Raw genomic sequence first — 23,385 nt, forward strand, 5'->3', positions numbered from 1 at the left:
ACACCACTGGAATGAAACTTGTGTTCTTGGTCTTGCTTTCCCATGAAAGTCCTGCCCTTTCATGACTTAAACCTTTCGCTTTACTCCTTTCTGTTCAAAAAGGTGAGCTGGGTGAGACTTTAACCATCACTGAAAATAAACAAAAGCAGCTACAATTTGTAGTTTTAAAGACTGACATTCCACTGAAGGGTTCCCAAGAGCGGCTAATAAATCTAGGCATGGCTTCTCCTTCCATACTGCGTTTCCTCATTTTGCCTTTTTTTCCCCCCTCTTCTCCTGTATGTTTTTTTTTTAAATTTAATTGCCAATAATTATATGCTAACAATAGTTCCTGCCTCTCTTAACTAGCATTTTACTTTTTCCACTATCAAATGGTCAGATATTACAATCTCTAATGCCACCAAAAAGATCAGTCAAATGTTGTTCCTCACTCTCTTATTCCCTAAATGCAGTAGGACACTTCTGCGTTTAAATGGAAAAACTAAAGTGTTATTGCCAAAACAAAACCTTGCCTTGCATATATTGTTTTAATTGTTAATCCTTTTTAAATTTTTTTTTTTGTAATTGATAACCTAGCTGCCCCTACCTATGCAGCTAAAAAAAAAGGTCTTCTCAGTTTAACTAATTCTGTAGTCTTACCACTTTTGACACTCCTGTAGGCTAACTGAAAAAAAAAAAGCACAACTGCTCTGTCTTGTATAGGTCTCGCTGGGCAATACTTGAAATCCACTGCTCCTTCTAATTTTTTTCTTAACTACTGCTGAATTCTCCATTCTCTCCGACCAAATAATTCCTACTCTGTTAATTACTAAAAATGCACCAAATCAGTTTCCTCTTAAAAGAGGACCATCATCGTGCAGCACAGAAGGAAGTCAGCAGTTTTCAATCAGGCTCAGGTGACAGAATTATGTCAACCTCAGTGCCACTAAACCCTTATTTTTCATTTTTAAGCATCATTAAATCTGTATTCCCATTTTAAACAAGAAACATGGGGTGGTCACGTTTCCCACATGACCACAAAGGTCAACAAGTCTTCAAAATTAGCTTTTTCACAGGTCTTAATATCAGTATTTGTAAAACTACAGCAAAGATTTTTAGCATGTCATGGAGATGAAGTAAGTGTATGACAGAACTGCCTATATTCTAAATAAAGTTCTACCCATTTAAGAACCTTAGCTCTAAAATCTGAGCTTATTTAGATTCTTCCTCTGTTCCAGTTACTTCCTGAATATTCTGTCTCTTAGTTTCCCTTAGTAAAATGGGAGAACACTATCTGTCACCCTCACTAGCTTATTTATATGTATACGTGCATACAGAGATAAAGTACTAAGATATAATAGCTGTGAAGCAGGTAAGGACAACAAAGCTTGCAGTAGCAGGCACCTTTCACCATCAGCATGGCGGGAGGGGACATCTACGACTGTGGTCTGAAAGTAAGTACAAATTATTTCCAGTGAAGTCTGTCAGTTTTATCCCTCTGCTAACCAGAAAACCCCCTTGATGCTAACTATTGAGTTGTTTTAGATAGCATTCTCCATCAGCACAAGATATGAACAAATGAAGAAGTGTGATGCAACATTAAATGCAAAGAACAAAAATAGCAATGCCTGCAAATGAACTGACTTCTAAATCAGATGCAGAAGACCTTCAGCATTCTGCCTCTTTTGTGGAGACATCTGTCTATGGGGAGAACTTAGAGAATGAAAGATTTTGAACTTGCCTGCGAGAAGTTTGGCACATATACATACATATAACCAAACAGATGCATATGCATTCATATAACCTAGAAGAAAAGCATTTTTGCCAGAGTTAGAAGAAAAGCACTGTTAACAAAGTTCAGACTTCTCACATTAGCCATAAATGGCTACATAAAGTTACATCATATTAACATTTATTCGTCTGCTGAGAACATGACAATTAAATACAGCAATATTAAATAAAAATTAATATATAATTTAATATCAATTTAATAATAAATTTAGGAGATCATTTTGCATAATAGTATTTGTATAATATTTAAACAGATTATGCAAACCTATTAGAAAACACTTTGAAAATGGCACATCATTGTATTCCCTGCATGACTACGTATGAACTGTACAATGCTACGGGACAGCAACACAGAATTACACTTTCTGATAAATTTTTCAGTGTGTGTTTGTTATAATATACTTTTACACTTAAATTTCTAAGTTTAGCAACCTATATTTACCTGTTTCTTCATCTTTTTAAAATCTGTAGCATCCCCAGCATTTTCTGAAGAAAGATGACACTATGATAGAGCAAAGGAGTTTTTTTGGAAATAATTTTTTTTGTGGCTAAAAATAGTCTATGAACCTCTCCTCCCCTTGAACAATCGTTATGCTGTATGCTACGTACGTGCATATACACTAAGAACACCCCCAATACAATCTTTATTTCACTGCAATGTAGTTTTTTGCTTTTGCATATATATTTACACAACAACCTAATTAGAATAGTTGTTATAGTGGAGTGACAAATTTTGGCTAACAGCTCAACTTATTTTGTTTGTAAACTTGCAAAAAACCCTTTCAGAAATACATCTTAAACATACACTTAAGTTACTACAATGGCTTTGAATATTCACTGCAATATATCTATTTTTAGAAGTAGCTTTCCCTTTTAATTTTTTTTAATTTATTAAATTGCACCCTCGTACAGGGAGGTGTGAACTAAAGAGTCAGCTACTACGTAACAGCAGAGTGTTCTTAAACCAACGAATTTCCTGTCCCCATCCTAGATTCTTCTTCCACAGGGTTCTCAGAATTTGCAGGCTTGATTCACAAATTAGATGTTGAAATAAAACATTTTAATATTGTATCAAGCGGTAAAATACTTTCCCAATATTCTGGAGGTCTGTCACATTAGTCCTTCTTCCACAGTTGTGAGCATAATTCAGCTCTAACCGTAAAGAGGCAAATAGGAATAAAGAGCGTATGTCCACCATCCCCAGCCCTCCCCCATTTCATCATTTTCTGGATCTCCTTGGCTAGCCAGCAATCAAAATTAGGAGAACCAAGGAGATGCATCCTAGAAGGATCCCAGAAAAGAGCTTCATCCCATTTATATAACTCTCAAATGCTTTGCTCCTGCCTTTGATGGTGCTGCTTTCACACCATCAACGAGCAAAAGAGCTGAAAGCAGGCAGAAGCTGCACAAATCCCATCTTCTCCATTTGCCAAATAGGACAAGAGGATGTCAATGACCCTAAATGCACAGAAGTTTAAAATGACACCAAAGATGGTCTCCTTCACTTACTTCAGGCATAATATAGCATTTTGACAGTAATTTGGAAAACGCAAAGAAAAGATTCCAAATACAACAGAGGCAAACTACTTCTAAGGCTAAACTCATATTTTCTTCCCAGAGCCCTTCCCAGCAGTTCGAATAATAGAGAATTTGCATCATCTGTCTGCCTAAATTAGCACCTACTGTATCCCTGGCCATAATAAGGTATGTCAGCCTGACTCTCACTGCTTTCCGGATAAAAAGGTACGACGCCAGAACAAGTATGTGTTTCTCAAGATTTGTTCATACACCATCCACAATACAGTTTTGTTTAAATATTCTTTTTTCTTTCCACAAGTTGTCCTTTATCTACTGAATAGCAAAAGAAAACCCAACAACATTACAAAATCAGTTACTCTGCAAATACAGACTGCTAGGGCATGTAGTACCTTCACAAGAGGAAAAACTAGACAAAGCAGTTTTCACATGCCTTCAAAACAAAAGGATTGTTTTGGCTTACAGTGTCTATGTGAGAACACATAAGTAAAATACTTTCTGTTGTGTAAAACACAATGAAGTGTCATAAACACAGAGTGAGAGCCTGTATGTTTTCCAAACATACCACAGAGTGAAGAACAAACTGCTTTTCACAGGCAGAGTGCCTTCCCTTTCAAAGATTTGCCTCTACTTTTGCATTATCTTCCTTTTTCACAGAATCACTTACGTATATGTCCTGATAAATAGAAACTACAGTCCCTTTAGGCTTATTCAAACACTTTACACCACCTCCGATCATATAAAATCCAGCCACTGCAGTTTCTTTACAGATTCAGTTTTCATTCCTTTAAAATTTTTAAAGCTAGAAAGCTAGAAGCATTACAGTTATAAATTAATAGCTTGTTGAAACTATTCTTCATATATTATAGCAGTTATACTTTAGTTAAGGTATTGATACCAAAGCAACTGTGTTTCATTTTGGCATGGTTATATAAAACAGATGCAGTTAACAGTGGAAAGAAGGGCAGGGTTTGTCTTATAGCCAGGGAGAACGCTTCTGCCCAACTGCAAATATTTGGAAAGGAATCTTGTTAAACACAAATTCACTTCCAGAATGATGACCAAACTTCCAGGTTTTGTTGGAACTGCCTTTTACTATTCCATATTGCAAAGTAGCCAACTTTTAAGCTTTTCCCACCTCCTTTTTCCTGCGTAACAGGTAGTCAACTGCATTTGAAGTCTCTTGAGATATTTCCAGTCAAATACAGCAAATTTGAACGTTCTATAGGTTTTCAACTAAAATCTTGTTGAGAGGAACAGGATGGTGCTCAAGCAGATCTTGCAAGGCACTGCAGCTGCAGAAGAATAAATCAGGTATTCAGGGAGGTCCCAGGGAGGAGGGGTGACCTCCTCAGAGCCCAGTGATCAAAGTCATCATCAGGGACCTCTCAGCCAGCACAGAACTCCTGCTGATCCATGGCTACAGCACATTGCATTAGCATTTCATCTTAGCCTGGCATGCCAGCACCTCACCTCATAACTGGGAGGTATTTGGCAACTGAGAATTTTAGCCCACCATAGCATCTGCCCTATCCCAGTGTCCAGCGCAGTAAATTTGAATTACTGTTACTTCAGTCAATTTGGTCTGAAGCAACACTACAAAGCTGAAACTGTAATTTGCTTTCAAGATGCCCATCCAGGCTTACTGAAACTATAGATCATCTAATATTATAGAAAGTACATTCTCTAATATTAAACTATCATTACATAGACTAAATTTCATTTTCACAACTGGCCACACAAGTTTTACATATGAGCCTGGCTCTTACTGTGCCTGCAGTCAGAATCAAATACAAAAATCTTCAGTCCCGTCCCGCCCCCCCCCCCCCCCCCAAAAAAAAAAAAGGTTGCTTCAAATTATTCCCTTTTCTAGCGCCTTGATCACCAAGCTACATATTATTCATTCAGAAATCAAACTCCTGCTTATTTCTCCAGGATAAGACTTGTTAGACCAGGTCACTCTAGTTCAAATAGGATATCTTGCATAAATAGCTCTTGCAGGCATTTATGCACACTTAAGAAAATCCCACTTCAATCTAGTTTAGAAATCAAGGTTCAAGATACAGACCACAGTGAATGTGAGTGGCTTAGGATATTTGTTTTTCTTTATCACATTCTAGTCATTTCAGCACCAGCAACTTCAGTGAATCAGTTAAAATCAACATCAGAAAAGTACTTCTACTCTTAATGAGTGCGATTTGGCAAAATTCCCATACAAGTTAACAGATGTGCATCCGTATGCAGAGAGTACGCTACGAATTACCTCACAAATCCTCTGAAAACAATGTTTGAACTTCACAGGAAGAGTCCTGAGAGGCAGGAAGGGGTTATGGAAAATTAAAGAAGTTCCACTTCATTACTCAATGTCTCACATTAAGAGTACTGTATTAGGAAATAATTAGCTTTCCATATATACATTTGATTAGATAACTTGGCAGTCTTCAGATTCTGGAACAAACTGGCTTGTGACTTTTAATATCCTGTAGTGTAAAAGGAACTGCTGTAACAGAATAAAGTCTTACTGGAGTTTTTTTAAACAGTTATTTACAAAATGGTGCTCTTTCCTTGATTCTGTATTGAATTAATGACCTCAAATATAGTAGACGACCCTCTATTACCCAAGAAAACATTTTTCATACAGCAGATGCAAGAAAGGCTTCTACTACATCTGTTCAGTAAAGAATTCCTAGCTTTTCTTATATATGGGCCTAAGCCAGAAGAGCAGTCCACTTTGCAAATTATTTCCCATTCACATGGCTCTCAAACTTTCAAATGACACAATTCTGCAAAAAACTTCACAATCATATATGGTGTGATAGCATCCCGTTCTTGATATAGACTGATAACTGTTATATTTTGAAGAAACTGGAAAAAAAAAAAAAAAAAGACAGACTCCTGAGGCAAAAGACAGGGGTAATAAAATGAAAGGGCAATCAGGGAAGAGAAACTAGTAAGCAGGCCAATGGCTGCAAATCTATTTTATAATTGTACTTCATTTTTACTGAAGTCAGTTATTTCAATCCTGCCCATTCAACAACAAAAACATCCAGTATCTCAACCTACAAAATACATTGACAGAGTGTATAATCCACAACTTCTATTTACACCGAATACCAGCCGCTCTTGCATCTTATCATTGAATGTGTAACATTTACTATGAAGAGACCTTTTTACATGATGATTTTTTTTAGATGGTCTGACTTATTTTTTGTAAATAACAAAAGTGAAATGCAGCAAGCAATATACATATACTTCAGGTAGCACTTAGCCTGAGATATAAAAGTAGGAAAAATCTCTAAAGTGAGTATACACTGAATATCTAGAACTTGGTTAAAGTGTATAAAAATACAACTGCCACCAATTATTACCACCAGCACTACTACCGTTACTGCCAATAAATCTAGGAGAATGCTTCTGTGACTGTTGTAAATCTGTTACACAAACTCAAAGATTTTAGGTATCAGCGGATCCCCTAACTATCTCCTCCATATCCAGTAGCAGTCCGCGGAGTAACGTACATCTGTTAAGATTTTTGAAATGCAATCATACCCCTAAAATCTTTAAAAAGTTTTAATGCGACAAATCAACTTTAGGCATCGATCCTCTCCAATTTACATAGTAGGCACGATCAAGACGGCTCAGTGGTTAGAACGAAAACCTCTGTAGAAAAGAATATGGTCAAACGTTGCATAGACAGTTCAGCAGATGGCATCGTTGTCACAGCTGCAGCACCCACCATCCTGCCTTCCTTGATTTCAGTCTTCTATCTGCAAACATGGATCTTCAATGCTTGTTCTTGTACCCATTGAATTCATTGGTGAAGTCTTCAACTTTTCAATGGGCATCAAGCATTACAAATGCTTTTGAGATGAGATGCAAAATAAATTGAGATTTTAATCAAACCTTCATAAATATTCCCTACAGTTTTAAGTATCTGAAGAGACACACCATGGTTTCTTGCCAAGATGTTCAGCAATATTTCCAAACTCTATTCAACAACAGCATATCCGTGTGAGAACTCTTTTCTACTTATTTTCATGTTGATCTTGTTTGCAAAGTGCTTTGACACCATGGCATGAACAGTAGTGTCTAAGAAATTTTTAAAATTTAAGTCATAAAACACAGGAAGAGTGATTATGAAAATAAAATGAAATTGAGGACCTCACTAGGCTAACTTTAGAAGCGTTAGAAAATCCATTTACAGAAATAAACAACTTGCTGAACTGAGTGTCCCTACATTCAAGTTGTGCGTTTACCCTCACTATCTTTTCCTTCTATACGTCACTCTCCTGCTCTGTTTTAAATTTGTGTAATGAAGACATTTCTGAAACTGCATTTTTTCTTTCAACTACTGATTTATTGTTGTTACACACTGGCCTTGTTTCACCTCATGAACAAGACACAGATAATTAAAGTAGCTAGAAAATAATTTAGCCATCATCTCTACAGAGGAATACAGGCCTATAATTAGATACTTTGACCATAACAACCCTCATTTACAGATTAACACATCAAAAAGCCCTACCATAATAAACTGAGAAGAACCAAACCGCCTCAGATAACACTGGAAGAAGGAGAATAACAAACACTGAACAGTCATATAATACAGTTTTAAAAATATTGAAAAAATAATCTTAAAGAGAAAAAAAAGCATCTGTTAAAACAGTAAATATAATATATTTTGGCTCCTTGTTTCTTTTTAGACAACAAAAACAAGAAAAAAAAATCTTTCTATTTCAATTCCCCTGTCCCCTGACTCCCTGGCTGCTCATTCCAAATGAATGGATGTGACCAAGCAATCAGTTTTGGAGTTCCTGCTCTTGTTAACACCATGTATATTAAGACAGATTGGATCTTGAGGGAAAGAAATCATTAGCTGCTCAAAATCTACTATACTTCAGGTCAGCAAATTAGATGATATATCTTCCATTGTTAAACTAGAAGTATGTGAAGAGTGAAACAGAAGTATTTCTGGTTTGAAACTAGCCTTCTGCTATTGGTATGGAAGCAAAACAAAAAATCCCTCAAACCATAGCCATAAAGTGTTTGTCAGGTCGTGAGAAAGATATGAAAAACACTACAAGGTCTCCAGTACATCTAATTCTTTTCAAAAAAGTTTGTCTATAGAAAATCTGGAATCAGCCAACACATGCATCCACTTAAAAAATGCACGCTAATTGTAACAGCTAGTGACAATTGCCTTCTTACCAACATACTTTACCTAGTCTTGCCATAAATCCATGCTTTTTTCTGTACAGTCATTGGGGGTAGGATGTTAAAACTGTGATGCTTCCAGTTTAAAGCACTTTGCTTTAAAGAACGCAATTAAATATGCGTCAATTGCTTCTTTTAACTCAAATAATTTTATTTCAACACAAGCCATTGTGCAATTTTGCAATGATACAACTGAAAATTTAACTTAAATGATAATTACAATCTACTCTGTCATTTTCTCATATTTACTATTCTTTAGGAAAAACTTTCATAAAATGGTTCAGAAAGCATCAGTTGTCTCTATTTACCAAAGATCAGTCTACTGTTTTCTACCAGGGAGCCCTCCTATCCTTCAAAGGAGAAGAAAAAAAAAAAAAAAAAAAACTGAAAACAGATTTGTTGCAAAGAGCAGAACATCGAACAGGTTTGACAGAAGAGGAAGAGAAAGAAGGGAAGCGTGGACATCTTTATCAAATAATTTTAACAGGTTTTATTTCTCCAACTTAATGAGACCACAGCAATCAAGGAATGCCATGGATCTCCTCACACAACAATTTTAGCGACCATTCTAACAAATAAAGGGCTATCATGGAGTATTTTTTGGAGAGAGAATATTGTACACAGGTAGGTCTTGTTCTGGTATGGAATTAGAGGACAGTTGAAGCATTCCCGTCAGAGCTTCCATATCCCAGAATATAGATATAGAGTATAAAACTAGCACAATGTAAGCTGAAGATCACCTTCCTAAATTGGAAGCCTGAGCCATGCCTTAAAAACTTTACATAAAAGGCTAATATTCCAAGGTCACACAAAGCAGTGATTGATGAAGATACACTGCTTAAAAGAAGCCTGAGTATTTTACAGATACGTTTCTAAAGGTACATTCCCAGGCTGCTCAACTGAGCAAAAACTGAATGTCTAAAAATCAAAGGTAAGAGATATCACAGTAAAATGAGTAATGTCCAACTACCTACTCTGCTGTTAGAAAGCCAGATACTGCTGTGGGTGGGACTTGGATTTCCGTAGCTTCCTTTCATGAACTCTCTACAGTAAAGTCAGTTACAAAATATATTTTTATAGTGACTGTATTTGTGCTTCCCATCTGTATTAATTATGGGCAGCCCCAGATAACCTGTTTGCAGTTCTCTTGATCAAGGATTTTACTGACTTCGAAGATTACTAGAGGCTTAATTAAATCTACCAGATGAAACACAATAGTATATTAAAATGAATAGCAGGTAAGCAAATAGGTATTCAACCAATTTTGTATTTCCATTTCCTAAAATGTTCACTGAAGTAGGTGATTCCCAGGCAAACACAATTAGAAAGATATCAAAGGGACAAAGTTCACTATTTATTACAACATTTGGGTATATCTAACTGAGCTTCCTTCCTCATTAAGTAATCACATTTACCTTTGTATGCACATCAACATGCAAGACTAAACAATGCAAGTACATGACACCAGCACTTTTTCCTCAGTTTGCATCCTTTTCCATTTAAAGGAAGACTATTGATTTGTGCATTTGCAAATGCATAGCTCCTTACATTCCAGGATTAGTTATTTCTATTTCATAAGCATACTGGACATTCCTTTAAGGCCTTAAACCTTCTTCCCAGTCATGTAGAAGACATGAATAAGCAGAACATATAAAAGTATATTAATTAAATTTGAAGGCAAATTTCAGTTAATCTCTTAACTAGAAGGAATCAGAAAGACTTACCAAGTCCTAACTTGAACTTGTCCAGGGCTATTACTTAACACATGAAATTTGAAGCCAAGAAAACCCCTGAAATAGGATTATGATATAATTGATGATTCATCCTTAATGGAAAAAAAAATGCTGATACACTGCAGACACAGAAATGCCTCACAAAAATCCAGCAGAATCCAGAAATAGCTCTATACATTTTAAAAAGAAAATAAGATCTTAAAAACCTTTGAATAATTTACTAATGATAATATGCAGCATTCATTTCTAATTTGCAGTAACGTTTTTTAGCGTTTACAGTACGTTTCATTTTGTGAAAGCATTTCCTTTTAAAACTACTTTGTATTTAAACAAATGTCTTTTGTAACACTGGCAATTTCCATGCGTTTGTTTTAATCACGAATAAAAATAAGAGAGTCAACTTTATGTATTTATACTTCAGACGTCTTGCTATCAAGACGGCCTTCCAGCTGACAGGTTGTTCACTGAGCTTCTTTTCCTTCTGGACTATTGTGAGGGAAAATACATTCTTTCCATCACACGTCACAACATTAAACAAAAATGACGGTCAATATTCCACACCAAACCCCCAAAACAGTCGCATCAAACTCATTACCACCTTACAGAGCCACCTTATGAGTTCTAACTGAAATAACCTGTTCGCAAGTAATTGCAACAATCACTAGCAATTGTTGCTACTAGGCCATTCAGTTCATAACTGCCGCGACTCGTAAGGAAGGTATAACTGGCGAAACACTAGTGCTTCCTCGAGCAGCGATCCTTCCAACAGAGATGCCGAACAGAGAAGGAAAACTAGCAGACCCAAAGGCTGTGAAATAATTTTTCACAGTGATACATTAAGAAGCCGCAGCTAAAATCACAGATGAACAGCAAAGTGAAAGCACAATAGGAAACAGAGACTGCAGTATGGAAACGCGTCCTGAATGTTTCTTTCCGTGTCCCAGGTCTGTGCTGAAATGGTATTTAACAGGTCTGCACAGATTGCACTACTTTTGTCCATAATTTGTAATGCCAACAGTATAACTACTAAGTATGTACATTCTGATGACCCTCTACCAAAGATCAACTATAATTAAGCCACACACAAAAAAACCCATCAACACACTAAATTAAATAGAAATGCAAAGACCTGTCAGAACTCTCAATACGCTACTTTTATATTTTACACTAGCATTCACCATTTAGCAACCAAATTTAAGGTAAATAAGAGGCATTCAATACCAGCTAAATGCTACAGTGTGCACTTCTTTCATCTGCCAAAGATAATCTTAACAGACTGTCAAGCAGACGTTATTGATATGCCATTTTTTCTAAAAGATTAAAAACAACAACTGATGCTCTTTCTCCCTTTCCACTAACAAAGCGCAGCTACACAAATCCTTCTCTCCATTCACAGGGCAAGGAATTAGTCACAATTTTCAACATTTCTATTATACAGAGACTTAAGATACTAGACCTTGATTTTTAGAGGCTGAATGATGGCACTACGAGATAAATTGGTGAAGCGTGCACCTCAAGAACATCGAAAGATGCTGCTGATATCTGTGTTTTATGAAGTCAGTTGGTCTTCTAAAGGGCCATTAAACATCCCTTCGTAGGACCAGCTGGGCTAAGGATTCAGGTCTTCTCAGTTAAGCTCTACAGTCAGGGAAGGCATGCTAACATCAATACCTGAAAAGTGTGCTAGCACAGATTAGTATTCAAATACAATCTCATTTAAGATTGGTGATCTGTAGCACACTGAATTTAAAAACATACAAACTTTTTCTTGGAAAAATGTGAAATACCCCCAAACTGCTGAACAAAGTACTCCCAAAATTTAGCCCATGCATCTGGTTTACAAGAAAACAAATAAAATGATGATTGTTAAAAGCACAAGCGCTTCAGATTTTTACTGTCTGAACAATAGGATTTTCACCTGTCCAAGTTGATAACTAAAAATTATTTGACTGAAAAACTTTGTCACATGTGTGTTTTCCTTGACCGAATTGGATCAATTTCCTACTTGAAAATAGCCATTAAACGTATAAGTGAATTGGCAGTATACAAAGAATACAATAAAGGAATATCATACAGAGAAAAGACTATTTTTTTAAAGCAATATCAATACAGTCTTCCCAGACAGAATACACTAATATCAGTCTTTGAGGGGAAGGAAAAATGATTATTTTCTTTCGCAATTTGTGTGTAAGAATTATACATTTATATTTATAACCAAATTAAAACCAGATAGAAGAAAAAATAATTGTTTCTCATATCCCGATTGCATTAACCTTTAAAGGTTAAAACTAAAGATTTTTTTAAAGCAAAGAAATGCAACAGTTTGAATATTTTATAAGCAGAAAAAATAGAAGAAAACGGACAGCTGAAGTATAGATTGAAAACTAAGAATTCATCAAATTTTTAAAATAGTTTCCCCATTCTCCAGTCTGTCTATCTAGAAATTTTAATATAAATAGGACACCATAGCTCAAATTTGTGTCACCGGGTAGGCCTCCCTTAACTGGGAGGCATGCTGCGACTGCTGGTATGAGCTGTGAGTGGTCTCAAGATCTGCTGCGTTGGTCAGTGGTTGTAGAGAGGGCACTAGTCCTACTGAAAATAAACTAAAAAGGAGTTACGACCTTTACACTCTGCTATACACGGAGTCACATTTCAGGAGAGGAAAAATACAATGCTACAATAACGCAAAAGAGACCTAAGCTAAGACAGTATCTGGAAGACAAATACCTCCCCAATGCAGGAGAACTATGATAGGATTATTTTAATTGGAAAAAAGTCAACAAAAATCTAGATATGAAAAAAATGCTGCAAAAAAGCAATTTGTATTCCATTAGACACCTCATTATTTTCAGACACTTCGCTTTCTGTAAAGAGAACCAGTACTGTAATGTTGTAATGCCTGGCAGATTTGTTCCTACTGATGTCACAATATATTCATTGCACAGTGCAATTAGAGGGATCTATTTTAGAAAGGATGAACTGCTCATTATGCATCCCTGTACTTAATTCTTCTGACTGAATTATAGCTTCTCTATGGTAACAAATGAGGGGCTGACCAGCATACCATCAGGCAAATTTGGCAACTGGTGAGGTTGTTAAGATCTGACAAAACGCAACAAATTCCAGAAGGATCTCTGAAAGCATATATTTGAAATTATGATCTATAAGTATAACCACTTCTAAACTGATGCAGAGCCTGCAAAACTGGAATCTGTGCAGCTTTCTTGTCTCATGACATTAAATACCAATTTCTATTCAATCCTTCCTATTGCATTTGAGGTAACAGCTTCGGTAACCTGTATCGCACTATATAGGTTAGGAGAATCATCCTAGGAGCACGTTTGATATGGAAAATACACAGTAAGGCCCTGGAAGAATCAAACAAGCCCAGCTCAAAATAACTATCTAGGCTTCATTAAAACAGAAGTTCAATAAATGAGACTACTTCTTGCATGCACAGCAATCCAGCAACATGGCTCAGCACACTCACCGCAACAGTCACGTGAGGAAAAGGATCATTTAAATTGTGTACAGTTTCATACACCTGTTGCAACACTTAGCTATGGTAGGTCCATCTACACTAAGGTAGAGTCAGAAACATGCCAGATAAAATCATATCCCACCAATAGTTACGGAAAGAATACAAGCAGGCCACCATTGAAAAGTAAGCTTCAAATATCAACTTTAACCAGTAAGACTTTTTGTAGAATTTCCTCATAAAGGAGATTAATCCTAACCTTCCCAGGTAGATTAAATTGCCTCACAGCATGAAATTGTTACAATCTTGCCACACTTCAGTGCTGAACTTTGAAAAGGATAATCAAACAGCTTATAACTGAGCCATATTACTTTTTGGAGCATGGATAACATGATTTTACTTTTATCTTTACAGTAGCTTCCCTCTGTCACTAGATGTTTTACATCTACCAATGTTCTAGTTCTCATGCAAGGTACTACTCTTTTTTAAAAATAAAGTTAATTCAGGACTAAGAGAAATCTCCAAACCCCATCTTCAGAAACAAATGGTGAAATTCTGGCTTCCACTGTTATCAGTGACTGCCTTAAGAAGCTCCAGAATGTTTATAATAACATTCAAACTAGACAGAGTGTTTTCCTCTTCTTCCAGAAAAGTTTCTGCTTGTTCAGATTCAATTATGAAGCTTTAGAGAAACTCTTGTTGTACATAGCATCCAAATTTTGTTTCCAAATCAGAAGATTAAAAAAAAATTATAAGACTTTCAAAACATTTGTAATTTCATCATACACTGGAATTACTCTGTCTAAACATTTGGAGTTCCTCCACTGCCACCTGCTATCATTTATACAGTTTAGCATCACAGAATGAACATTGAAACAGACTTCTCAAGGTCATCCAGTCAACCTGCTGCTCAAAGCAGGGCCAACATTAATGTTCAGTGAGCTTGCTGAACTGCAAACCACAGTGAAACTGTTCATCATGTTTATATAAGTGCAATGTGAAAACTTGAATGGACTGAAATCATACACATAATTTATGTATCTATTAGACAGAAATAAGTCTATTACACAAATAAATGACATCTTGCTGCCAAGCATTTGCTACTGATCAAATAAATTCCATATTCTTAATTTTATCTCACAAAATCACTTTTAGCATGACGACTATTCTTTAATTAGTGCACACACTTTAAAAAGAAGGGATTAAATAAATAATAACAAACAAATAAAAAAAGATTTCTACCAAATTTCCCATCCCCCTCCATTTATATTTAACTTCATATCAAGAAACCAGAAAATTTCCAAACACTGGGACTAACAACTACAATTTCAAAATTTATTTATCCAACTCATATTTTTCTTGTGTGAAATTTATTACTATGCAAACTACATACACTTTAGTATTTGACTTATTAAACATTTTAGCTTAATTATGACTTTTTGTTGTTGCTGTTGTTGTTCTCTGCTTTACATACCCCCAAGACAGACAATTCCCACTCTGAAAGGAAAACTCCTATGTCTAATCTGATTCTAATCTGACAGGTAATGCATGCATGGCAGAACATTTCTTGATTTACTTCGGTCATGTACTCTAATACACAGTAGTAAAATATTCTATTATTCCAAGCCTTACTGCTTGTAAATTTGTGGCTAATAGCTTCTCCGTACTGCAGAGTTAGAGTAAAAAAATCAACAGAAGTGCTGGCTTATTTGCCATCTGGTCTGTGAAGGCTATCCTGTAACTACCCTGTTAGAACCGTCCATAAATACTCTTGGCATAAACAGGTTAAACAGTGTAGCAAAGAAGAAAATCTATCTACTCTCCTTACTGTAATTTGCTTAGTTTAAATGCATCAGGGTGTTTCTCAAGGGCTTGAAACTACATTGAAATATATTAGTAAAGATGTGAAGGCAACAGAGGGGTCCTGAACTTGAACTATAGTAGTGGCATTTATAACTCCGTATTTTTTTCAGTTTCATTACACAGTAATTCTATGTTAAATAAAACCCTTTTATAGCTTGCTGAAAGACTTAAATACACATTAAACCCTTATTTCCAGTAGCTACGGAGCTAGGGACAAAACATATGCCTGATCATCTGCGTAACAACTAAAATATCAGAAAGGCCAAAAACCTGAACAACAAATAAAAAACAAAAGCAATGTGTTTCTGTGGTTAGTTAGAGGATTTACTGGTTTAAGTTGAAAACCCCTCTCTTGGTTTAAGTCACCAACATCTATAACCCCGGTAAAGCCAATATCAATCCTGAAACCTAAAAGCATGAATAATGATTTAAGAATTATTCTACCCTGCTGTCACAGCAATGACCGCAAAGTAAAACATATACCACGATGTTTTTGAATTACCTTGTTTACGCACTGGTAGCTAAACAGCTGTAACATCACAGAATTCAGCACAGATTGACTTTTCTGTTGGTACACCTCAACACAGCTTCTCTCTGCTATAGAAAACTAAGGCCAAGAAAGCCACACTGCTGAAGTAGGTACTGATACTTAAGCTAAGCTGCAGACAAAATAGTGACACCTTAGATCTTTCCATCAATCCCGCATGCTATTAGCAGTGGAAAAGAAGCTGGCATAGAAACATCTGTTTTGATATCATCAGGGAGTGTACAGGACAACTTGCAGAGACAGCGTGCTTTGAAAGTAACCAACTCAAGTCACAGTTTCTGATCTCTTGGTGCTGTTGTTTATGTTCACAAATATATACCTTTGGCCTAAGGTGTTCCCTATATACCTTGAAAGAAGATTAATTTCTCTTTTTAACAACATATAAGCTCTATTTAGAATCATATAGTTGCTTTTGCCCATACTGAATTACACGGGCATGTTGACAGATCGAGGAGCCGCATATATCTTCACTGCCAGTAGTTATATTCTAATAGAAGAAAAGACCTTTCCAAATAATTAGTTTCATAAAGTTTTCTCCGTACTACTTGTACGCTTTCAAAACAGTGCTCTAGTGAAAGCACATTTGATACCTATTTCTCTATCCACTGATAATTCCAATGCATTTTGTGATCACATCACTTCATCTGCAGAAATATTCCATCCATGTATACTGTGGTTACATGCTCTTCTGAAAAAATCAATCCTTTAATCTTTATGCAGACTACAGGAACACTAGGGTACAGGGCAGTATCTCTGCAAGTATAGTACAAGCATTTGCCAATCTGCAAATACATTACTCTGTTGACAAAAATTCTTTTTTGTAGGATTCGACAATTTAACTGAGATTGGGGCGCTCTGCAGTAATGGCTGACGACAACAAACATGGTATTATATATTTGAACTCCCCCAAAGTGCAGAATTAGAGCATTTAACAAAAATACTAATGCGATCACTGCACCAGCTGATTTTCTTGTCCAATTACTTAAAATAAAAACCTTCCTTCCTCATCATCTGAAAGACATGTCAACTAGACAATACAAGTCTCAAGTATACTGGTTTAAGCAAACGAAAGAGTCTCTTTCTCTCGGTTTTCTCTTTCATCCTGAATTAGAGGCTATTCATTTTACTGGGCTCAGATATGTCCAATTTCAGGAAACGGAACTAGGAGATGCAGGACTAGACCCACACACCGCTGCTTCTCAATACTTAACTGAACTGCACATTTCTACTACGTGCCACTAGTGTCTGCAGAGGTCAGACTTGTAATACTTCCCATCAGAGCCCTGCCACAATAACATGATAACCTTCTTAAGATAAGAGGAAGAACAAGACGAGCAGTTTTGGCACAATCTATTTTTCTTTAATGGTCCCCTTCTACACCACTTTGCAGTCAGCCATCAACAGCTAACTGTATGAGAGCTTTCTGTCTTTGGCTGATGTTTCAGGAAGAAAATAGTTCCAAGCCACAGTGTTATATGCTTAGCCTAAGGCTATTTTTTTTTTCCATTTAAATTGAGTAAAGTATCAGCTATACAGTCTCAAACTCTGTGCTGCTTCAATAACACATAATTGCTTTGATTTGCTCAACCTGGAAAGACTCATCACTGTATCAAGACCTGTTTTATTACCATAGGTTACAATTTGTTGTTGGCTTTCTAATACAAGGCTCTGAACAATGAATCACTTAAGTGCTCTGTTTCCTTCAGATGAGCATACATTTTGCAGAGACGGAGGTAATTCAAGACAAGTCAAACACGGTACATTCATATCTCTGTCCTCCTCCACCCACTAAAAAAGTGCAGTGGGCTTCAATATGCTTCACTTCTAGAAAGGGTAGATACAGTATTTTTCATGACAAAGGAATTTAATAAAGGTGAGACAAATGTTTCTATAGAATTTCCATTACATAGAAAAATCACTGTATTTTTCTACAGAAACAGCACAGCAAAAAATATTTTCACAGATCAATCTCTCAGTCTCTGCAAACACTTACCTTATTCTATGCACCTTTATTTTATGTAATAAAATTTATCTTTAAAGCCTTGTTGAGCAAATGAACTTAAATTTCAGAACAGTGTTGTGAGCTGGAAACAGACCTGAAATGCAGAAAGAGTGTCTGAAATCTAAGTTAAGATACTTGGGTACTTACAGTTCTCTGAGCATTTAGTTCAGTTTTTAGCTTCACAGAAAAAAAAAAAGCCATGAGTTTTGCTACACACCATAAAGATTCATTATCACGACTTTAAAGAGTTTCTAATAGTAGCATATTGTCAACAGCTACAGTAACTCCTGAAAGTCTGACCCTCCCTCCTGTTAAAACTAAGTTGAAAACCCTTTACCCCAAGTCTATGTGAAAAACAAAGAAGGAAAGGAGAAAAGTAGTAATAAAAGACTTACAATATTTATGCCAATTCAGATTGAGATTTGAAGGGGAAAAAAAAATCATGAAAATATCCTTGAAATACAAGTTTTAAAAATTTACCAGCATTTATTGGTTTAAGCACATAGTAGAAGTAGCAGTTAGATACATCACACCTTCCGGGGAAGGAAAAAAAAAATTTCTTCATGCTAATTGTCTTAATGAAAAACCTTTTATTTTTGTTTCACAGGGGTCCATTTCCATTGCCTTTCCCATCTAGTAATTATTCATAGTTAGTCATCTGTTAGAAAGCATCATAGCTTTCAGCTTATGTTTGCTCAGAAAAAACATTCTGCTGCTGGGTAAGATGCTTTAATAAAACCAAAGAAACTCTGGATCCCTTTGAAATAAGTAACTAAATAAAAGGTCAAGCAACAAAACCTCTTACTGAAAGGGGTTTAATTCCCCTCCCATCTTTTCACATGAATGTTAGCACAGCACTTTTGAAAAAAAGTCTAATAAATCAGAGCTAATATTAAAATTACATATTAAAAAATTGCACTTCATCTTCTTAACCGAGTCTTGCCTTGCCTAACGTTTTTTCTCCGTCACTGGCTTTTCAGGAAACCACAACTTTCCCCTCAGAATTTAGTCTCTGTTCAGGAAACAATAAATGAGACATCAAAGCATCTGACAAAAACGGATACAGTAATTAGTATGTATAGCCAGACTTGCCCAACTACTGTGACAGCTGTTCACAACATTTGCTGAAAAATAACGTCATTGCGCACTGGTGAGGGACAGTCACTGATGCCCTCTGTCCTTTTCCCAACTCCAGAAAACATTTAAATGGTTTGCTCTTCAGTAAACGAGAATCTTAAGTCCACGAGATTACTTATCAGCCTAAAAATGATTATTAGCCACTGGACCAACCGCTCTTAAGCGGACACATCTGCACTGCACTTCCAGAGGCTCCACAGACCTATTTCCATCACATCTGTGAAGAATATGCTAAAGGAAGCAGCACTACCCTTGAAAGCTTATACTGTATAGGGACAGCTATTCAAGCACTTACTTCTTCAGCACTGCGAGAAGGGCAGGAACGCATTCCTATTAACATGGCGGTACAGAAACTGATGGTAACAAGCCTGCCCTTCAAAGGTTTTTCAGGAGTCAATTTAGCCTTGTCAGAAATTCACTGAATACAGTACAAGTGCAGAGATTCCCAAGACAAAAAGTTTGATATGATCCAGAAGAAACTGAATAGCTATAGCTCAACTACAAGTTTCAGGAGAAGAAAGCAAAGGCATAAGGACTGAAAAGATGTAAGAACTAAGATTACAGGAAAAGGGAGTTGAGCAGCCAAAAGTACTCCACCTGAAAGGATTTTATCTTGATTTCTCACTCTTTAGAGTCGAAATCAGAGTGAAAGATAAAAACAGCAACTATGGTACTGATGAACAGATGGGTTAAAGAAGCATCCCAATAGTTCACAAATGCTCAAGAATCACTGGACACTATCACAGGAATAGTAAAAAACTTACTGTTTTTAATCATATCTTAAAGGGAACTCTGATTCTGTCATCTTTATGTGTGCTGAGTTAGACTGCTCTATTCCTAGAATAACAGGTATTATACAGTGACAGCAAGATCAGAAGAAAGTAACTGGAACTAGATTATGTTAAAGGAAATAACTGAACCACATCAGTTTCTCCAAAGCAGAGCTGAAATGCATCATCAGCCAAGCGATGTTTTACAGCTACATCACCCACACATATTAGGCACTTAATAAGTGATCTAAAAAAGGGCAGAAACTTTTCCATCCTGCTATTTGTCAAATTGTCCAAATATAACAGCTATAAATTTCAGTCTGCTATCTTGCAGCAGGAAGGCTCTCTGTGCAGTAATACAGACCTTCAAGCTACACAGCTTTCGTTCATGCTTACAGAACACACACATATTAGCACCATGCTCACATACACACCCTAGGAAGGGGGATGTTATCTGATGCAATATTTTTGTTCTGGAAATAAGCAGGTCTTTCATTTTGAATGTCATGCTAAGATACAAGTAATGTAACCTACCAGGAAAACTAATAATGCTATATGATCTCTCCTGACTCACTGGATATTGCCAATCAGGAACAACATTTCTCCTGGAAAAAATGAAGATATAGGTATACTGTTTAAGCAAAAGTTGCAGTATAAATAAATAAATAATTGCAATAAATTTAAAAATAAAGATTTGATATCATCTACCAAACAGTGGCGATACTTGGTAAGTCTTAAATCAGTGGCAAATAAAGAGCAATATTATAAGCAAATAAACCATACCTTTCACATAAATTTGATGCCTACGTGACAGGCATCTTCCTCAGAACAAGGCACACACAGCGGTCTTTGAGAGGCTTGTGTCTCTGACCAAGTGGGAATACTTATTTGGTTTGTAGTATGGCTGAGAATGCTGAGCAGCTTGCTAACATTTTCCTCACTTAAAGGGCAGCTGTGCCCCTTGGCTTCCTCTGAACGTGCATGTATATATAGCTAATTCCTTAGGAGAAAGTCTTTGTAAACTACTGTTCCTGTCTTTGAAGAAAGCACATTTGAGGTAAATGTTAAGGTAACAGCAATAGCTGCTGTTTAGGAAAACTGCTTATATAATACCTCAGCCTCATTGTGCTTTTCTATCTTTCTTTTGATAATTTATATATTTATTAAAACTAACATAAAAATGTGTAACTTGTTTATCAAGTCTTGACTAGATCTTACTTAGCTTGCATAGAGTTTGCACAAACGCATGGAATCAGTTTGTTCAGGCTCCGTGCAAACATTAAGAGCCGCAGTGCAGGGTCAGCACAGACTGTGGTTAGAAGCTTGGTGACAGCATGGCTTAAACTAGGCTCTGCTGGCAGCTATCTTCTCCCACTGCCTCCACTTCTACTGTGTCCCATACTGGGGTTTTGCAGCCACAGAAAGAATCAAACTGGGAACTCTGCAGGCCAAAAAAAAATACGGGAAAGTAAGAATATTCTTCAGCTGAATCAGTTCCTGACCTCAAAGACTGTATGGCTGAATAAACTGCACTGCCAGCACAGAGGGAAGAGAATGGCAACTGCCTAGGCTGACACCAAAAAGTTAAGGATGAAGACTTATGTTCAAGGACTTGCTTCATAGGTTTCTGTCAGAGATCTGCTCTTCGCACTCTGACGTAGCCTCCAATATATTACTGAGCTAATTCCTCATCTTGCATGATATGGGCTGTCACAGACCCACGTTACACTGGATAACAGAGCTGACTAAACACCAACTCAACCTCAAGCTGCTTGGCAGTATTCTGTGACTTGTGCTGCAGGAGCGGTTACACAAGAAGGATTAAAATCGCGCTTCAGGATCTTATGTTCTATAAATCCTAGTTCAAGCTATGCCCTTCCTATTGATTCAATGTTTAGTTCAATCTATTTCAGGAAAGAAGAGTTTAAAAAAAAAAAAAGAAAACAATCAAAGTCTGAAAAAAGAAAAACGTCACAGCCTGAAAAAGAACCTATGAAACTGTCAATAGTTAGATACCAATAATTGACTTACACGAAGGAAACAGACCCCACTTGCTAGGTTAAAATGGCTTCTTGAATAGCATTTCCTTTTTTTTTTTTTTGAGGTGTTAAATAGGACTTGAACTTTATCCTACAGTGTCTGATTAACTTAAGCTCTTTATTTGATGACATCTGAAATTATGACACCTTAAAATATGAGAACAACAAAAAAGAGAACTATATTTCAGTAAATAGTCAAGCACATTTCCTATGGGAATTCAATTTCTTCATGTTTATACATGCAAGCGCTAAATAATCATTACTGCCTTAAGAACCTGCCTACTTTCTAATTTACCCACCATTAAAACAACTATGTGCTGTCACGAAAACGAGAACTAGAATGATTCCTGTTCAGCAGGAATATCTAACTTGCCTTTTACTATTGGGTTAGCCAGAAGTTTCTCCCCTGAGCAAAAGCACTGTCTATAAAGCATTGAAGCACCCCCTTCCCCATCAGGGCTGGCAGTTAGAACTGTTATAACAATGCTAAAATTAAATATATCACTAAAGCCTTATGAACAGGCTGATTTCTCTTAATGTGAAACCCCATTTCTGTACATCCAGATATAAGTATAGGCACAGTGAGAACAACCAGCCACGAGCAACAGTGAGCAACACTGCATATATTAAACTCATCCATATTGTTCCAGCTCACAGAAGCGTCAATACCTCAGAATGTAGTGATATCAATGCTGCGGCAAGTTCTCTGGGCCGCTGTTAGGGATATTCTTGTTCAGATGGGAACGGAAAAATATGGTTTTATAAAATTCCTTAGGATACTGTGGACTGTTACCTTACATATGAAGAAAAAGTATCCTGTAGATGTATTTGATTGCATGTATGGGGAAAGTCAAGACAAAAACATTCTAATCCAGAAAGTCAAATTAAAGCACAGTAATGCAGCTTGACTTACACTTGGCCCCCAAATTTTAATAAACGAGTATAACAACCTTTTAAAACTTTCTACATAAGTGTCTTTCATCTATTGCAGGACAGATATTTTTAAGATTACCAAACAAAGCTTTTATTTCAACTTTTTTTTTTTTTTAAATAAAGTTAATCTCCAGAAAGCTAAAAATACAACAGACCTAAGAAACAGATCTAGCTTTTGTTCAGACTTCCTAAGATACACCCTCTCTTTCCACCTGGAAATCTTCCCAAAACATAACCTGAAGACTTTGAACATTTGCATGAGGTTTCCCCACAGAACTTGTCGCTATGGTGAGAGTACAAGACTGAACATCCCAAGATCCTGGGAACACTTGGACGATGCATGCACTGCTTTTGCATATC

General features: G+C 36.4%; 1 protein-coding gene across 7 annotated transcripts in view; it reads right to left on the reverse strand.

Annotated features, from left to right (window-relative positions):
• Positions 1-23,385, reverse strand: part of STXBP6 (syntaxin binding protein 6) — a 135,045-nt gene that overhangs the window by 42,747 nt on the left and 68,913 nt on the right. Inside the window, exon 1 of one of the 7 annotated variants that reach the window (XM_068946366.1) lies at positions 20,588-20,653. The exons of the other annotated variants lie outside the window; for them this stretch is intronic. The gene's annotated coding sequence lies outside the window, so the exon portion shown is untranslated. Of the gene's footprint in view, positions 1-20,587; positions 20,654-23,385 lie in introns of those variants that run through there. 7 annotated transcript variants of the gene reach the window in all.

This window comes from Struthio camelus, chromosome 5 (assembly GCF_040807025.1).
Source record: "Struthio camelus isolate bStrCam1 chromosome 5, bStrCam1.hap1, whole genome shotgun sequence".
NCBI lineage: Eukaryota > Metazoa > Chordata > Aves > Struthioniformes > Struthionidae > Struthio > Struthio camelus.